Genomic DNA, 19,657 nt, shown 5'->3' with positions numbered 1-19,657 from the left:
TTCCTTAAATCTAGAATTGATCTGGTCGCCTATTATGTTAGGCCCAGATACCAAATTATTATGATCTTTATAGAAGGATCGATTTGTAGGCGATACGTAAGTTCAACTCATTAAAGGGAGGCTGAAACCTTAGAGTTCAATTAAAGAGAGAACTCCAGTCTCTTCAACTTCTTAAGAGGAGATTGAAACCTTAGAGTTCAATGGAAGAGAGAACTCCGACCTTTTGCTTTTTGATGAAATATGACTTCCTCATTTATTCTTCAACAACCCCTTTAAATAAGAGTCATATTATAACAGTTTAATCTTTATGAAAGTAGGAAACATAAAACTTTATTCTAGAAAGTCTAATCCTTATGGAAGTAGGGAACATAAATCGGAACCTTAATCCTTTTGAAACTAGGACACATAAATCCTATTCTAGAATAACAAAGCAAGCTACTTAAAATATAATTTAATACTTAATTCATTGAGTTCCACTCATCCACAACGAAAACATTGGAGTAGTTATTCTGTATATATACCCTAAATATTTGAAACTACGAGTAGCAGTATCAAAGTTACTTCCTCAGAAGAAAAAGGTAACAGTAACAATTATATCTTTTTTGTGGATCCATGACAACACACAATTACTATCAATTTTTTGTTGAATGTCCCTCAATATTGAGAGTCTTGCCATTAAATAGAAAATATTCAATGATTACATCCCTAAAGATCTGTCTTCCTATCCCTAAAGATCAGCTTTTCTATCCCTCTAAATTCGCTATTCTATCCCACCAAATCTGCCTACTAAAGCCATTATTATTCTCTTTAATTACTAAATCAAATCTATGTAATTACACTAATATACAACAATATATGGTTACATTAATATATACAATATTTACATCATCATGCTAACATCCCCCCCTCAAATTGATGCTGGTAGATCAAGAAACATCAATTTGCCGACTAAAAACTGATGTCGTCATGGTGCCATTGATTTTTGTAAATGCATCAACTATTTGAAGATCACTGGACACGTGCGGAAGAGTAATGACACCATTATCTACAGCTTCTCATATATAATGACAGTTTACTTCGATGTGTTTGGTCCGCTCATGATAAATCGGATTAGTAGCAATCTGAATAGCACTTGTATTGTCAGCATGGAGAGGAGTAGGATTAGAGTAAGGAAATCCAATCTCAGCAAGTAATCCATGAAGCCACACAATCTCAGAGAAAGCAGTAGACATTGCTCGATATTTAGCCTCTATTGAAGATTTTGATACGCGGTCTTGCTTTTTACTCTTCCAAGATATCAAAGACTCTCCAAGAAATATGCACCAACCAGTAACCGAACGATGAGTGTCACAATATCCTGCCCAATCAGAATCACTAAAAGAATTAAGACAAATAGGTGAACCACTAGGAAAGAATAATCCACGAGTAGATGTTCCTAGGAGATATCGAATGATGCGACGGACAACCACCAAATGAAGATGACAGGGAGCTTGCATGAACTGACTAACTTGTTGAATTGCAAAAGAGATACCAGGCCTGGTAATAGAAAAGTAATTTAAGCTCCCAACTAATTGCCGAAATATAGTTGGATCAGGAACAAGACCACCTTCCTCCCGGTGATACTTTACATTTAATTCTAATGGAGTATATACAGAGAAGGATTCCTGAAGACCTGCCAAAGAAATCAAATCTTGGGTATATTTGTGTTGATTTAGAAATATCCCGGATGAATCACAATGAACTTCCAAACCCAAGAAATATGTAAGAGTACCAAGATCTTTCATATGAAAAGAATCCTTAAGTTGCTGTTGCAGGCTAGTGATTAGTGAAGAATCAGTTCCTGTAATAATAATGTCATATTCATATACCAAAAGAAGAACACAACCTGAGGATGTTTTCCGAAGAAACAAAGATGAGTCATAGTTGCTCTACTCAAAATAGAATTGTAGCAAAGTAGACCGAAAGTCAAACTAAGCTCTGGGAGATTGTTTAATCGATACAAAGACCGCTTCAACTTGCATACATCTTGTAACGACCTGAATCGGGGCCCTGGCCATGATGAGCATTCCCGAACCCGAAGGCCCGGAACACCCTCTGTCTATCTGGTAATCATGCACATAATTCATATGATCAAAGTAATACAGAATAGACACAATAATACGAAAATATGGTCAATAATTTAAAATATTTAAAGGCTTGAAAACATGCCCAATAATAGTTAATAAATATTTGCAACAGTCTGCAAAATCTCTAATGATATACTATATGAATAACTGGGACAAGGCCCCCAGCAGAACAAAAACCATACTGAAATAAATACCTAAATGACTAGGCTTTCTGAAGCAAAGAAGGCTCACCAACTGAACTCTGAGACAACCCTGTCTGTAGACTCTACTGAGGATCTGGACCCCTAGACAGCGCCTCAGTACCTGGGAGGAAGGGGGATCAACACAATTGTACTGGCATACGAAGCAATCCAAAATAGAGTAATTGAACATATATATATAAATATAATACGTGAGAGCGAATTTTCATCAAACATTATGCATAAAACAGTTTATGAAAACACATGGGCACCTTCTGAAAACATCTAACCTGTCTGTAAATCTCAAACTCTAATCTATGTATTACTTTTGAGTTAGGTGGTATCCCCTACAAGTCTGATATTCCATGGGCGATATGGAATCCGCCATTGAATCGGCGGGGAAGCCTCCAACTCGAGTATGCCGCAAGGGTTGGAGTTCCTGAATCTGATATGCCATACGATACTTAAGTCAGCGTATAATGATATACCCGGGTTGCCAAATCATGGTTTTAGGCAATGAGTTGCTTGAACTCAAGCCCTCTTCAGGGAACCACCTAACATCTCTGTATGCCCATTTTTAACCTTTTCTGTATATGCAACATTCTAAATGTCTAAAATCATGAAAGTCTGAAATGTCTATTAGTCTGAGTCGTATATGGATTGGTCTGAATTGGTATCTTCATACCAAGACTTGCAAGTCATGATTTCTGAGCCATAATACATTAAGCTAAATCTTCCATTTAAAGCATAATTTAGACCACCAAAAACATGCAATTGATATAGAAGATTTCGCGTTTTGAAACTCAAGTCAAAATCATGCAAAAACTTCATCAACATATGGTGATCTAATGCCTTTAGCAAATTCATGCACTCTTTCATTATATGCATTATGAACATTAAAGATTCATGCTAGATTCCCTCTTTAGTGATTTAAAACCACCTTTAAATCATAATAAGAGTTCAATCATTTCATATAGTGCTTTTCAAGGATGCATTGCAAAACAATTCATATGCTATGAGAAATCTGAAAAATTCATAACAAGAGGGAATTCACTGAAAATCATGCTCTTAACAAGAATTCATTCTTAAATACATGGTTTCATACATTCATATTCTCAAATTACTTTGGGGAAGGTCAAAAGACCAAAACAATGATGTTAAAACATTTAATACATGAATATATACATAGATTCAAAAACCCTATTCTAAAACATGATTTTTCTATGCCCATGAGAATTTAGGAAAACCCCACGTACCTTTATTTCAAAAAATAATGGGTGCTTCTTGAAGCCTGTGAATTAGGGATTCCGAATCTCTAATCAATTTTGAAAACCCACGGTTGAATCTTGATTTGTTTTTTTTTTTTTAGTTTGAAACCCTTGGGAGTGTTCTTGAGAATATTTAGATGAATGCGGATGTATTTTGGAGAATTGGGGACTGAATTTCGTGTTTATGGTTGAATAAGGGTGGGAAAAGGACCATCTTACCCCAAAATCAGAGTGTTTAAGTCACTTGAATCCATAAGATATGCGCTGCATATGATATCGCATATATTTACATAGGCGCCACATATGATATCGCCTATATTTACATAGGCGCCGCATATGATATCGCCTATATTTACATAGGCGCCGCATATGCTATTGCATATGCTTTCCAATGGCCATGTGCGATTGGTTAAGCGACGTATTCTACTTTGAAAGGCCATAACTTCTTGCTCGGGTGCCGGATTTTAGCAAAATTGGTATCGTTGGAAAGCTAACTCGAAAACCTATCATTTTACATAGTAGGATCTCTAATTCAAAATATACAAAGAGTCATGGTCGATAGAAGTTGACACAAATTATAATGTCCACTTAAACTTAATCGATCGAAGTAGTTTTCAACTCCTCCTTGAGTCAAAGGACCTCTATAGTCTAAATTCAAGCTTGAATGGATTCACATACTATGCAAATAATTAACATGCCATATTGGCATAGGATTTATGGCTTTGGGATTATCAACGCATCGGAATTATGGTCTATATTGTAGCCTGAAATGCAGGGCGTTACATTATCCCCCTTAGGATCATTCGTCCCCAAATGATGATGCGGGACACAGACAGACACGATTTCAAGCATAATAAGGACTAGGAAAGATAAGATAGGAATAGTACCTTCTATCTCATCATCCATAGAAGCAAACAAATTGGGATATCTAATTCTCATGTCATCTTCTGACTCCTAAGTTGCTTCTTCAACTTTCTGATTCCTCCACAATACCTTCACTGAGGCTAACTCTTTGCTCCTCAACTTTCAAACTTGGCGATCTAAAATTTCAACGGGCTCTTCTTCGTAAGACAAGGAATCTGTCACTTTGATATCCTCTACTGGAAATACCAAAGAATAATCTCCAATGTATTTCTTCAACATGGATACATGGAATACTGGATGAACAAAACCCAAACTTGGAGGCAATTCTAGCTCATAAGCAACTGCAGCAATCTTTCTTAGAATCTGATATGGCCCTGTATAGCAAGGGCTCAATTTAACCCTTTTTCCAAACCAAATAACTCCTTTCATAGGAGAAACCTTGAGAAACACCCAATCACCAACTTCAAACTCTAATTCTCTTCTCCGAACATCGGTATAGGACTTTTGATGACTCTGAGCAGTCTTGAGTCATTCTCTAATGATCTTCACTTTCTCCATCGCCTGATGAACAAGATCAGGCACATACAATTGAGTCTCACCCACTTTATACCATCCTATCGAAGACCTACATCTCCTCCCATACAAAGCCTCAAAAGGAGCAATCTTGATGCTGGCATGGTAACTATTATTGTATACAAATTCAAATAGTGGCAGGTGATCTACCCAACTACCTTTGAAATAAATGACACATGCCCTCAACATATCCTCGAGAGTTTGAATGGTATGCTCAGCTTGCCCATCCGTCTGAGGGTGGAAAGCTGTGCTCAAATTCACTTGTGTACCTAAACTCTTCTGAAAAGAGCTCCAGAACTGAGATGAAAACTGCGTACCTCTATTGGATATAATGGACACTGGTGCCCCATGCAACTGAACTATCTACTCAATGTAAATCTTAGCATAACCCTCTCCCATATAATTAGTCCTCACAGGCAAAAAGTGGGCTGACTTTGTCAACCGATCTACAATCACCCATATAGAATCATACTAGTTTTGGGATCTCAGAAGTCCTGTAATGAAGTCCATGTTTATCATCTCCCACTTCCATAAAGGCGGGGCTATCTATTGGGGAGTACTACCTGGCCTCATGTGTTCTACCTTCACTTGTTGATAGTTCAAATACTTGGACACAAAATCAGCTACATCACGTTTCATGTTATTCCACCAATACAAGGTTTTCAGAACATGGTACATATTAGTAGAGCCTGGGTAAACGACATACCTCGAAGTGTGCGCCTCATCAAGGATTCTTTCCCGCAGTATATCAACATTTGGAATGCACAACCTACCCTAAAATCTCAGAATACCATCACCACCAATTTCAAATGACATAACCTTTTGTTGACCCACATCTTTCTTGATTTGCATCAAGATGGGATCTTTAACCTTCTTTTCCTTAACTTCAGCACAAAGGGATGACTTAGTAACTCATGAACAATTACTCCTCCATCTTTAGAATCTAAGATTCACACTCCCAGATTTGCAAGGCGGTGAATATCCTTCACCATCTCTTTCTTTCCTTCTTCTACATAAGAAGGCTGCCCATAGACAACCTGCAAAGGGCGTCGGCTACAATATTTTCCTTGCCCGGATGGTAATGCAGGCTCATATCATAGTCTTTCAGAAGATCCATCCAGCACCTCTGCCTGAGGTTCAATTATTTCTATGAGAAAACATACTGCAGACTCTTGTGGTCAGTGAAGATATCAACGTGAACACCGTACAAGTAGTGCCGCCAAATCTTAAGTGCAAATACCACAACCGCTAACTCTAAATCATGGGTGGGATAGTTCCGCTTGTGCACCTTCAATTGCCTAGATACATAAGCCAATACCTTACCATGCTGCATCAACACATAACCAATTCCTACAAGGGACGCATCACAGTATACCATAAAGCCATCTACACCCTCGGGAAGGGTCAAAATAGGAGCAGTGGTCAGTTTGTCTTTCAACTACTCAAAACTATTCTCACATAGATCAGACCACACAAACTTCACCTTTTTCTGAGTCAATTTAGTGAGTGGAGCAACTATGGAAGAAAAACTCTCTACGAACCTTCTGTAGTAACCCGCCAAACCCAAGAAGCTCCGAATATCGGTTGGAGTTATGGGTCTGGGCCATTTTCTCACTACTTCAAATTTCTGGGGATCCAATATTATCCCGTCACTGGACACAATATGTCCCAATAAGGCAATAGCATCTAACCAGAATTCACACTTAGAAAATTTGGCATATAGCTGATGATCCTTAAGGGTCTGAAGAATAATTCAGAGGTGATCGGCATGATCCTCTTTACTCTTAGAATAGATCAGAATATCATCAATAAATACAATGACGAACAAGTCAAGAAACTGACGGAATACTCTATTCATAAGATCCATGAAGGCTGCAGGGGCGTTAGTCAACCCAAAGGACATGACTAGAAATTCATAGTGATCATATCGGGTTCAGAAGGCTGTCTTGGGTATGTCTGACTCCCTAACTTTCAACTGATGATAACTCGAACGAAGGTCTATTTTTGAAAAACACTTGGCACGCTGAAGCTGGTCAAAAATATTGTCAATCCTAGGAAGAGGATATTTATTTTTAATAGTGACCTTATCCAACTGACGGTAGTCTATGCATATACGAAGGGAACCATCTTTCTTTTGCACGAAAAGTACAGGCGCGCCCCAAAGAGACACACTGGGGCGTATAAAACCCTTATCTAGGAGATCTACTAACTATTCTTTCAACTCTTGTAGATCTGTAGGAGCCATTCTATATGACGGAATGGAAATAGGATGAGTGTCTGGCAATACATCAATACCAAACTCAATCTCCCTATCAGGTGGTATTCCTGGGAGATCATTTGGAAAGACTTCTAGGAATTCTTTTACTACAGGAATAGATTGAAGAGGAAGACTCTCGACATCAGAGTCCTTAACTCGGATAAGGTGGTACAAGCAACCTTTAGAAATGAGTTTGTGGGCTCTGAGATAGGATATAAAGTGCCCTCTGGGTGCTAAAGAATGTCCTTCCCACTCTATCACTGGTTCATTCGGGAAAGAAAAAGTGACCCTTCGAGTCCTACAATCTAATGTGGCATAGCACGAATGGAGCCAATCCATTCCCAAGATAGCATCAAAAGCAACCATATCTAACTCTATGAGATCTACTAATGTATCCTGGCTACCAACAGTCATAACGCAACCCCTGTACACCCTCCTAGCAATAATAGAATCCCCACCGGGTTAGAAACAGAAAGGGGTTCAGAAATCACACTGGGCTCAAACCCAAAACCAACATCCACATAAGGGGTCACATAAGATAAAGTAGACCCGGGATTAAGTAACACATGAACATCACGGGAAAACATTTGTAACGTACCGGTAACAACATCTGGGGAATCTTCCGCCTTCTGGCGGTTGGTCAAAGCATATAACCGGTTCCAACTGTTCCTTACATCTAATGTGGCACCCTTCTGAGGCGGGGGTGGTGCCAAAGAATTTGCTTGAGACTTTGCACCACCAACATTCTTTCTAGAAGATGGACATTCCCTCTGAAAGTGACCCAGATGACCACACGAATAACACACTAACGAGCCCAACTGACACCTTCCCAGATCATTTCTACCACAAGTCTCACACCACAGAAAAGTACGATGCTGCTGAGCCACACTACCCTGTGACTGAGTATCCTGAGCTCTGGTTCCATGGTTAGTCTAAAAACTCTGAGATCGTTTGTCTGTTGGTGATCGGGGTACTGGGGCACTGGCAGTAGAATACGTATTACCCCAATTATTATTTTTCTGCCATTTATTTCCCCACTTACCACCCTGAGGCTGATTGTGACTCTGGTCGGCTGATCTGGCTCTTTTCGTTTGTCTTTCCACCTCCCTAGCTTCAGAGATCTTTTTCTTTTTCTCTTTTACCTGCTACATCTGAAGGTCAGCCTAGCAAAGTCTAACTCCTTATTCAACATTGCCCCATGGTACTCAAGCACCAGGTTATCAGAAAGGCCAGATGCAAATTTCCTCATTCGGGCTCTCATATTACTAGTCAACTCTGGTGCATAGCAGGCTAGTTTATTAAACTTCAAAGTGTACTCCTGGACACTCATACTGCCCTGCTTCAGATTCATAAACTCTTCCGCTTTGGCCTCCCTCAACTCCAGAGAAAAGAATCGATCAAGGAAAGCTTCCACAAATTTACCCCAAATTATGGGCTCAACACTCTCACCTTTTGCATCCTCCCAGTCGGCATACCACTGATTTGAAACTTCCTTAACCTAATAAGTTGCTAGTTCCACCCCTTCAACCTCATCCACATGTATTACCTTAAAGATCTTTTCTATCTCATCTACGAAATCCTGTAGAACTTCCTCCACCTTGGTGCCAGTGAACTTAGGTGGGTTCATTTTCATGAAATGTCCAACCCTAGTAGCCTCAGATATAACAGATCCAGACCCAACATCTTCTGAACATTGAGCCTGGTTAGTTACCAACTGTGTCAGCATATGAATAGACCATCTAAATTTTGTATTTAAAATATCTCTCTGAGCAGTCGAGGGACGATTGATATTAGTTTGCGGAGCCCGAGGTGGACTGGTCAGGATTGGAGGGACTCCCGAAGTAGGGACAGGTTCTGGAGTGTAAGCTCTGTTATGGGTCCGCATCCCATGGGTAGGACGGACCTCATCTGCTTGAGCATTCTGATCGATGATACGATGTGGAGGCATAACTGTGTTTCTAAAATACAAGAGATTATTTATTAGGGGACAGTTCAGACTCTGAAACACGAACTAAATCACAAAGAAGGGAAACATTTTCTAAACGCCTAATAGCCTCTTGCTTATAAGTGTGGCGCGCTACACACCCATAACTAAGACTCTACCTGATGCAATTTTGCAGACACCCTAGGACCATGAACCATGCTTTGATACCAAGTTTGTCATAACCCGAATTGGGGCCCTGGCCGTGGTGAGTATTCTTGAACCCGAAGGCCCAGAACGCCCTTTGTCTATCTGGTAATCATGCACATAATTCATATGATCAAAGTAATACGAAATATACACAATAATACAGAAACATGGTCAATAATTCAAAATTGTTAAAGGCCCAAAAACATGCCCAACAATATTTAATAAACATCTGCAATAGTCTGCGAAATTTTTACTGACATACTATCTGAATAACTGGGACAAGGCCCCTAGAAAACCAAAAACCATACTGAAATAAATACCTAAATGACTAGGCCTTCCGAAGCAAAGAAGGCTCACCAACTAAACTCTAAGACAACCCTGTCTGTAGACTCTACTGAGGATCTGGACCCCTAGACTGCGCCTTAGTACTTGCGAGGAAGGGGGGTCAGCACAATTGTACAGGCATGCGAAGCAATCCAAAATAGAGTAATTGAACATATATATATATATAATACGTGAGAGCAAATTTTGATCAAACATTATGCATAAAACAGTTTCTGAAAACACATGGGCACCTTCTGAAAACATGTAACCTGTCTGTAAATCTCAAACTCTGATCTGTGTATTACTTCTGAGTTAGGTGGTATCCCCTACAATTCTGATATTCCATGGGCGATATGGAATCCACCATTGACTCGGTGGGGAAGCATCCAACCCGAGTATACCGCAAGGGTTGGAGTTCCTGAATCTGATACGCCATACAATACTTAAGTCAGCGTATAATAATATACCCGGGTCGGCAAACCACGGTTTTAGGCAATGAGTTTCTTGAACTCAAGCCCTCTTCAGGGAACCACCTAACATCTCTGTATGCCTATTTTTAACCTTTTCTGTATATGCAACATTCTAAATATCTAAAATCATGATAGTCTGAAACGTCTATTAGTCTGAGTCGTATATGGATTGGTCTGAATTGGTATCTTCATACCATGACTTGCAAGTCATGATTTCTGAGCCATAATACATTAAGCTAAATCTTCCATTTAAAGCATAATTTAGACCACCAAAAACATGCAATTGATATAGAAGATTTCGCGTTTTGAAACTCAAGTCAAAATTATGCAAAAAATTCATCAACATATTGTGGTCTAGCGCCTTTAGCAAATCCATGCACTCTTTCATTACATGCATTATGAACATTAAAGATTCATGCTAGATTCCCTCTTTAGTGATTTAAAACAACCTTTAAATCATAATAAGAGTTCAATCATTTCATATAGTGCTTTTCAAGGATGCATTGCAAAACAATTCATATACTATGAGAAATCTAAAAAATTCATAATAAGAGGGAATTCACCGAAAATCATGCTCTCAACAAGAATTCATTCTTAAATACATGGTTTCATACATTCATATTCTCAAATTACTTTGAGGAAGTTCAAAAGACCAAAACAATGATGTTAAAATATTTAATACATGAATATATACATAGATTCAAAAAACCCATTCTAAAACATGATTTTTCTATGCCCATGAGAATTTAGGAAAACCCCACGTACCTCTATTTCAAAAAATAATGGGTGCTTCTTGAAGCCTGTGGATTGGGGATTCCGAATATCTAACCAATTTTGAAAACCCACGGTTGAATCTTGATTTATTTGGGTTTTTTTAGTTTGAAACCTTTGGGAGTGTTCTTGAGAATTTTTAGATGAATATGGATGTATTTTAGAGAATTAGGGACTGAATTCCGTGTTTATGGCTGAATAAGGGTGGGAAAAGGACCATCTTGCCCCAAAATCAGAGTGTTTAAGTCACTTGAAACCATAAGATATGCGCCGCATATGATATCGTATATATTTACATAGGCGCCGCATATGATATCACCTATATTTACATAGGCGCCGCATATGCTATTGCATATGCTTTCCAGTGGCCATGTGCGATTGGTTAAACGATGTATTCTACTTTGAAAGGCCATAACTTCTTGCTCGGGTGCCGGATTTTAGCAAAATTGGTATTGTTGGAAAGCTAACTCGAAAACCTATTATTTTACACATAGTAGGCTCTCTAATTCGACATATACAAAGAGTCATGGTCGATAGAAGTTGACACAAATTATAACATCTACTTAAACTTAATCGATCGAAGTAGTTTTCAACTCGTCCTTGAGTCAAAGGACCTCTATAGTCTAAATTCAAGCTTGAATGGATTCATATACTATGCAAATAATTAACATGCCATATTGGAATAGGATTTATGGCTTCGGAATTATCAATGCATCAAAATCATAGTCTATATTGTAGCCCAAAATGCGGGGCGTTATACATCTAATGTAGGCAATGAGAACAAACCTAGTGGAGGTTTTCTATTAATATCCTCTTTGAGATTAGCATGAAGAAAAGTATTTTTGACATCCATTTGATGAAGAGTCCATTTTTGTGAAGCAACAGTGGCAATAATAGTTCACACCATCGTCATTTTTGCTACCGGTGTAAAAGTCTCTTCATAGTTCACACCATACTCCTGCTTATTACCAAGAACAACCAATCGAGCTTTGTACCGATCAAGAGTTCCATTAGAATGAAGTTTAATTGAATAAACCCTTTTACATCCAATTGGATGGACATTTGAAGGACATGAAACAATATCCCATGTGTCATTTTCTTTAAGAGCCAAAAGTTCTTCCTCCATTACCTTCTACCAACATTCATACTTAGAAGCTTGTGAGTAACAAATTGGAACAGAAATGGTGGATAAAGTAGATGAAAAGCTATACCAATTAGGAGTACAAGATACTCTCATAGATCGCTAAGTGGGCTCAAGAGGCCTTGAAGAATTCTCAGATTCTAATTGTGGAACAGTTTTAGGTAGCGGATCAATATCAGGAGGGGGTAAAGTTGGCCGTCGACATTCATACACAAATCTAGGTTTGAACCTCTTACAAGAAGATGACAAATCCTCAAAAGTAGGAAGAAGAAGAAAATCAGGAGATGACTCAACATGAGTTGGAAAAAATACCGATTCTCAAAGAAAACAACATTTCTAGAAACATGAAATTTATTAGAACATAGATCATAACAGAGAAAACCTTTCTGTGAAGTATTATAACCCATAAAAACACATTTAGTAGACTGAGCAAAAAGTTTATTACGCTGAGAAGAAGGAAGATGCACAAAATAAATACAACCACAACAACAACAATAACATACCCAGTGTATTCCCACCTAGTGGGGTCTAGGGAGGTAGAGTGTACGCAAACCATACTACTACCTCAAGAGAAGTGGAGAGGCTATTTCCGATAGACCCCCAGCTTAGGACCAATAACAGTATAACAAATATAAAAAGTAGGCACAAATAAACTAGTATGGTACACAAAACAAACTAACCGTATAATAAACACAAAAGATAAGTGCATAATAAACTAGTACGGGATGCAAAAAAGCCAACACCACTAGCCCCAAACTACAGCCACAACATTACAAACCAGAAACTCTAGACCCAAAGGAGCACTCCCCTATTACTACCTCCGCACTCCCACCCCCTAACCCTCTACCCTAATCCGCATCCTCCACACCTTTCTATCAAGGGTTATGTCCTCTGTAAGCTGTAATTGCTCCATATCATGCCTAATCACCTCCCTCAAATATTTGTTTGGTCTACCTCTAGCCCACCTAAAACCATACCTATCCAGAGTCTTACACCTCCGTACTGGAGCATCAGGGCCCCTCCTCATCACATGCTCGAACTAATGTAGCCTCACTTCTCACAATTTATTCTCCACCGAGGCAACTCCCACCTCCCCCCGAATAATCTCATTCCTCACCCTATCTTTCCTAGTATGTCCATGCATCCATCGCAACATTTGCATCTTCGCCACCTTCACCTTTTAGATATGGGGGTTCTTAACTGGAGAACACTCCGCTCTATACAACATAGCCGTCCGGACTACCACTCTGTAGAACTTACCTTTAAGACTTTAGATGGTAGTATATTAATTAAAAAAATAGCTGTAGACAAAGCTTTCACCCAATACTTAGATGGAACAAAGGACTCAAGTAATAAAGTACGAGTGACATCTAAAAGATAACGATTTTTACGTTCAGCAACCCCATTTTGTTGTGGTGTATATGGATAAGAGCATTGTGAGACAATTAATTTTTCAAGAAAAAATTTTTAAACTCATAAGACATATATTCTCCACCAGAATCAGATCTTAATAATTTGATACAAGTAGAAAATTGAGTCTCAATATAGGCCAAAAATGTCTTGAATATGGAAAATACCTCAGATTTGGAACGAAGAAAATATACCCACTTAAATCGACTATAATCATATATAAATGTCAGAAAGTACTTGAAATGAGCATGAGAAATAATTGGTGAAATACCCCAAACATCATTATGAATAACATCAAAACACTTTGTAGCACGACTGCCAAAATTAGAAAAAGGAAGAATTTTACTCTTTCCTAATTTACAAGTAGAACAATCAAAGAAAGCAGTGGAAAATTAATTTTTGTTCCCCAGTAAACCCGAATTTGATAAATGAGATAACACAATAGAATTTGGATGTCCTAAGCGTTTATGCCATACCTCAGTCTTACTAGGTGTAGAAGTACAAACAAATAATAGAACACGAGGAATGGAAAAGTGTATAGGAAACAGTCATCCAACTTTAGGCCCCTTCATAATTATCATCCCCGACACCTGATCCTGCACAAGACAACCATTACGAGAAGAATTCACATCACAATTGTTATCAACCAATTGTCCAACTGAAATAAGACTAGTGGAGAGCTTTGGTGACACAAAAACCTTATTGAAAGTTTTAGTAATATCCCCAACCTTGGTAATGGGTAAATTACTACCATTGGCAACTTGAATTTGTGATGGACCATGATACTTACAAATATTTTTTAGCATACTAGATGAGTTGGTCATATGATTGGAAGCTCTTGAATCTACAAGCCAAAAATTAGATGCAAGATCATTACCTTATAGCCCTAAAGTTGAAAGAGCCAACATGATCATTTGTTTTACCATTTCAGGAGTAAGAACTTATCCCGAAGATAAGTTCTTAGTAGTGAAACCATTTGTCCCAGCTTGAAAAGCATTAAACTTACGGTTTTGAGGGCGTGTGAGACACTCTATGATAATGTGTGTTATTTGTAGTAATAACAAAAATTCTTGCCACAATTGCTAGCAATATGACCACATCCCTTGCAACTGTAGCATGGAGTTCTAGTCATATCCCTACCCTTTTCTTTACCTTGGGCAACAAATGTAACAATAATATCATCAACTTGCTTAAAAGCATTTTGTGTGACAAAACGCTGCTCTTCATGAAGTAATTCCTTAAAACAAACATCCAAGGAGGGAGACGAGTCATGATTCATCAAGTGGGAGCGAACAGTATCAAACTCAGAGCATAACTTCATCAAAGATTGATCCCGCTTGCTTTGCTCATGAACTTATTGAATTAGAGAGAGAGATTCGACAGGTATTTTGGTATAAACTATATCTGTAAATTCAGCCCATAAGTTTTGAAATCCAAAAAAATAATCCTGACTAGAATGACCTCCTTGAGAGTGATTAAAAATTTCATACTCTAAGTGAAAGCGTCGGACACTATTATCTTGGTTGTAAAACCTTTGTAAATAATCCCACATGGCTTTAGCTGTCTTGTAAGGCCTGAGATTAAGAATAATAAGAGGGTCAATTGACCCTAAAATCTATGTCATCACCCAAGTATCTTTAATCTTCCATTCACCTAACTTTGTAGGATCAGTAGGAGCAGGATCAACTCCATCTATATGGCCCCATAGTTCTTTTTCAGTGACAAATATCTGAAACTGAAACTCCCATGACAAAAAATTCTTTCCAGTGAAACAAAAACTGAATGATTCAAACTGATATGAAGTCATTTTATGAAAACTAGAAACACTAAATCAAAAAGAATAACCAAAATGACCAAGATCAAAGTCCAAGGTGTTAATTGCCGAGGAACAATCAACAAAAACCAAAATTTTCCAAAAAGACTTAAAGGAACCACAAATGAACTCTATGAAACAAGACAGCCAAGAGAAAGCTCTGATACCATGTCAATTTTTTGCTGAATGCCCCTCAATATTGAGAGTCTTTCAATTAAATAGAAAATATTCAATGATTACATCCCTAAATATCCATCTTCCTATCTCTAAAGATTAGCTTTTCTAACCCTCTAAATCCGCTATTCTATTCCACCAAATCTGCCTACTAAAGCCACTATTATTCTCTTTAATTACTAAATCGAATCTATGTAATTACACTAATATACAATAATATATGGTTACATTAATATATACAATATTTACATCATCATGCTAATAATTACGTATTAGTTTGAATTGTTAGAAGGGTGGAGAAACATTTCCTTTAAAGAAATAAGCCTGTGTTTTGGGAAAATCGAACAAAAAAAGGTCATCGTCATACTGAATGGTGTGGCATTGTCAATGACGTGGGTAACACTATATTTTTTTCATTAAGATTAAGATGTTGGATGTAAATGCAAATTTGAATGTTTAAGATGTTATCTCTAGATCTGTACACGAAATTATTAAGGCTATCTTTTTCAACATATGAATGTGCATAATTTATTTATTTATAATCATATAATGTATATTTCAAATTAAAAAAATATTAAATATTAGAAAAAAATATAAATTCAATAAAATAAAATTGTTGTTTGATAAAAAAAATAAACATTTGTGTTTTACTCGTGATGATGGAGGCTATTTATAGTGATGGTGATGATTGGTGTTAATGACTAGTAATGGTGGTGGTGATAGTTGCGATGGTAGATATGGTTGGTGTTGTAGTGACCGACACAATTGACAGTTGGTCATGGCGGTGGAGTTGGTTGATGTTAGTTGCTGGCGGTGCTGGTGGTGGTGGCGAAAGAATGTGTGGTGGTTGACAATATGTTGGTGGTAGTTGGTGCACATGCTAGTTGTGATGGTAGAGGTTGTTGGTAGTAGGGACTAACTAATAGTGGTGGCAGCAGCGATGGTGATGACAATCGATATAACCATAATAATGAAGGTGGCAGGTATGATAATGACTGGTGGGGTGGTTGTTGGCATCGGTGGTGGTTGTCGGTGATGGTTGGTGGTTGGCAATGGTGGTGGCGGTGCTGGTGGTTGTGATGGCAGCGGTCATTAATGGTGGTAGCTGGTGGTTGTGGGAGGAGTGGTGGTGAAAATTATTCACACAAAAGTATCTCTTAATGATATTAAGATTTTGTTCAAGATTTTAATGAGCAAGACCTATTCAAATCTTTTGGGGGGACAGTGTGCAAAGGAAGGAATAAAAGACTTTTTGAAACAAACAGAGGAACCTATGGGAATTTATGATGAGTTGCTTTGCTTTGTTTATTCTTGGTGTATCTAATCAGAAACTGTTGCTCAACAGAAGATACTTTTGATGTTTTAGATTGTTTATAGGAGCAACAAATAAATGATCAAGTTGTAAGTTGTGATGCTTTTGAAGAGGTACTACATATTTTGCTCTAGCATACCTGTGGATATATAAATTAAAGGTTACCATTCTCGAAAAGAAGAAAAAGACTTATTTAAATCAAATAAGTGCTTGTATCTTAATGTAAGCAAATACACCTAGGGGTTGTTTGGTAGAGTGTGCCAAAAAAATTAATGCTTGCATTAGCTTTGTATATTATTAATACCTTGTTTGGTATAATTTTTTGTCCTATGCATTAGTTATACACTCTATTTAGTATTAAGGAGTGTATTACTAATGCACAAGCAATGGATTCTAATGCATGCATTAGTACGAATAAAGTCATAATTGTCCCTCAAAATCTTTTCCACATCCTTTCCATCATATTTATGGAGGATATTTTTATAATTTTTTTTTTAGAAATTATGCAATTCATGTTATTTTCAATACACTAAACCAAACACTGCATAAGAAAAAAGAAAGCACAACTTATGCAAGCATAACTAACGCAAACATTACTAATATACAATATTTTACAATAGTCCTTTACACCTACTAAACGACCCCTTAATGAGGTCTAAGGTTCAATTCTAAGTTTTGGTTGCCAGAGTTAACAAATGAGGCCTAAGGTTCAATCCAATGAGGACATAATAACACTAGGTGATTTCTTCCTATTTACGTTGAGTTTTGGTAGTTAGAGTTACTTGCTACCTATACTGGTGGGAGGTATCAGCCTAGCAAGTAGTTGAGGTGTGTGCAAGCTGCTGAAGACATCACATTATATAAAAGAAAGAAAAAAGAGATACCAAAGTAGGTAATTGTCGTTGAGAACAGGAGGTGCAAATTTACTACTCCATTCCCTTCCCGTCTGAATTGTACCTAGCATAGTCTCTTGTGCAATATAGTTTTGTGAAGCTTAACTAAGCCTTCTTACCCAAGGGTGTGGCCCAGTGATCGATGAATTGGGTTGAGAATCTGAGCTCTCATGTTCAAATCCAGCAGAGGCAAAAAACACTAGGTGATTCTTCTATGTGCCCTAGCCTTGGTGGACAGAGTTACCTAGTATTTGTTATTGATAGGAGGTGGCAGGTATCCCTTAGATTTAGTTATTAGAAAAAATAACACTAGCCTTCTTGAGGTTGAAACTTGTTCTTCCCTTAGTTCATCATTCCTTGGCTTCTCCTTTTTCAGAAAACCCGATCAGACTTACTTTCTTCCTGACAGTCTGCACCTTTAGTGATGTCTAATGGAGTACCAGTTTGCAAGAATGGCCCCCCTCATTTCTGGTTTCCACCCATATTGAGCAAATTATGCAGCCAAGAAAGCCTCTCCTCATTCCTTGTCCTCCTCCCCAAAATGTATACATGTGACTAGAAACATATATTACATGGTGTTTATCTTTTTCTTGGGCAATTTCTTTCTTTGGCTGTTGTTTGAGAGTTTTCCTAGTTGAAGGATTTGGAGGAAGGGGGCTTTCTGCTGTATGTGTTTGTGTCTTCTACTCTACAAGGTAGTCCCTCACTCTCTCTATGTGTGTGTCCATTCAGCTACCCTGAATTGAAGTATTTATGTTGTTTATAGTCTTTTCATTGCTCTTACCGTATGAGAGCAGCAAAATTTCTGTTATTTGTCTGCCAGCTCATAATGTGGTGGTCCGTCATCGAGTTCAGCTTGCAGTGTAAATACTATATTTATATTAATTTAATTCAATTGGTTTGAAACTACTTTCTTTGTGTTTAACTTAATTTGTGCATGACATCATTAATCTGCTGCTTATTCTCGAACATGGAAGGGCCATTTGCAGAATCTTTTGGGCTATGTGTGTTCTGTCTATTGTGCGTATAAAATGATTAAGCTATGAAAAGGATGTTAAATTTGGTAAATATGAGCGCCTCTCATTTGGTGTCTACTATTTTCCTGGTCATATGAGAGGCTACATGTGTTAACAGCAAACTTGATTGATGTATCTATTATTGATGGACACTAATGCCGAAACTTTTATGGCCTTCCATTTCTGTATCATAATTAGTACTTTGACATGGATACTACAAAGTTTTGTTCATATTGAGGATTTTACTGCACTGGGCAGACGTTTTTTTTTTTTTTTTTTTTTTTTTTTTTTGCTTCCACCTTCCAAGTTCTGCCTTATTAATATTTGAGCCAGACATCTAATTGACCATTTAACTTTTGCAGTCTCTTTAGAGCGTTGTTTTCAAAGAGGTATGCCTCTAAATTAGAATTTCATCCTCTTAATGGTTCATTTCTCCTTATATAATTTATAGCTGAATCCTGCATACCAAGAGTATACTGGATGAAGTTTGACACAAGCATACTGTTCTTCGACAGGCTGGTTCTGTAGATTCTGTAACATGGACAATCAGCATATTTTTACAGTTCTTTGACATAGGGATAGATGTCAACCTATTATCACAGGTTCATCTATACTCTGCATTATTTCATCTACTCATGGTATTCATGGTTATGGTGCTTCTTAAATGGTTGGCCAATCATTTGAATGAAGCTATTGTTTCCTTTAATACATTTTGGTGATGAACGTTCAGCAATGAGTTTTGATTAAGAAGCTAGCTTCTAGAACACTTGCATGAAATTGGAAGTAACTGGGTAGAAAATGAAGGTGGTGGAAGAAGGTGGTTTTTATTTTGTTAGGTTTTTTCCTGATTTTCTTACTACATTTAAGTTTTATTTTCTTTTTGAAGGAAAATAAAAGTTATCATAATTATTTTTACTTTTCCTAAAAGAAAAAAA

The 19,657-nt window shown here is 37.6% G+C and overlaps 1 pseudogene; it reads left to right on the top strand.

The window, feature by feature from the left end:
• Positions 1–19,445, top strand: part of LOC107855686 — a 50,734-nt pseudogene extending 31,289 nt beyond the window's left edge.
• Positions 19,446–19,657: the final 212 nt, after the last annotated feature.

The sequence above is a fragment of the Capsicum annuum genome, chromosome 5 (assembly GCF_002878395.1).
Source record: "Capsicum annuum cultivar UCD-10X-F1 chromosome 5, UCD10Xv1.1, whole genome shotgun sequence".
Classification (NCBI taxonomy): domain Eukaryota; kingdom Viridiplantae; phylum Streptophyta; class Magnoliopsida; order Solanales; family Solanaceae; genus Capsicum; species Capsicum annuum.
Note: the sequence above shows the minus strand (reverse complement) of the source record. Positions and strands in the feature narration are given on the sequence as shown.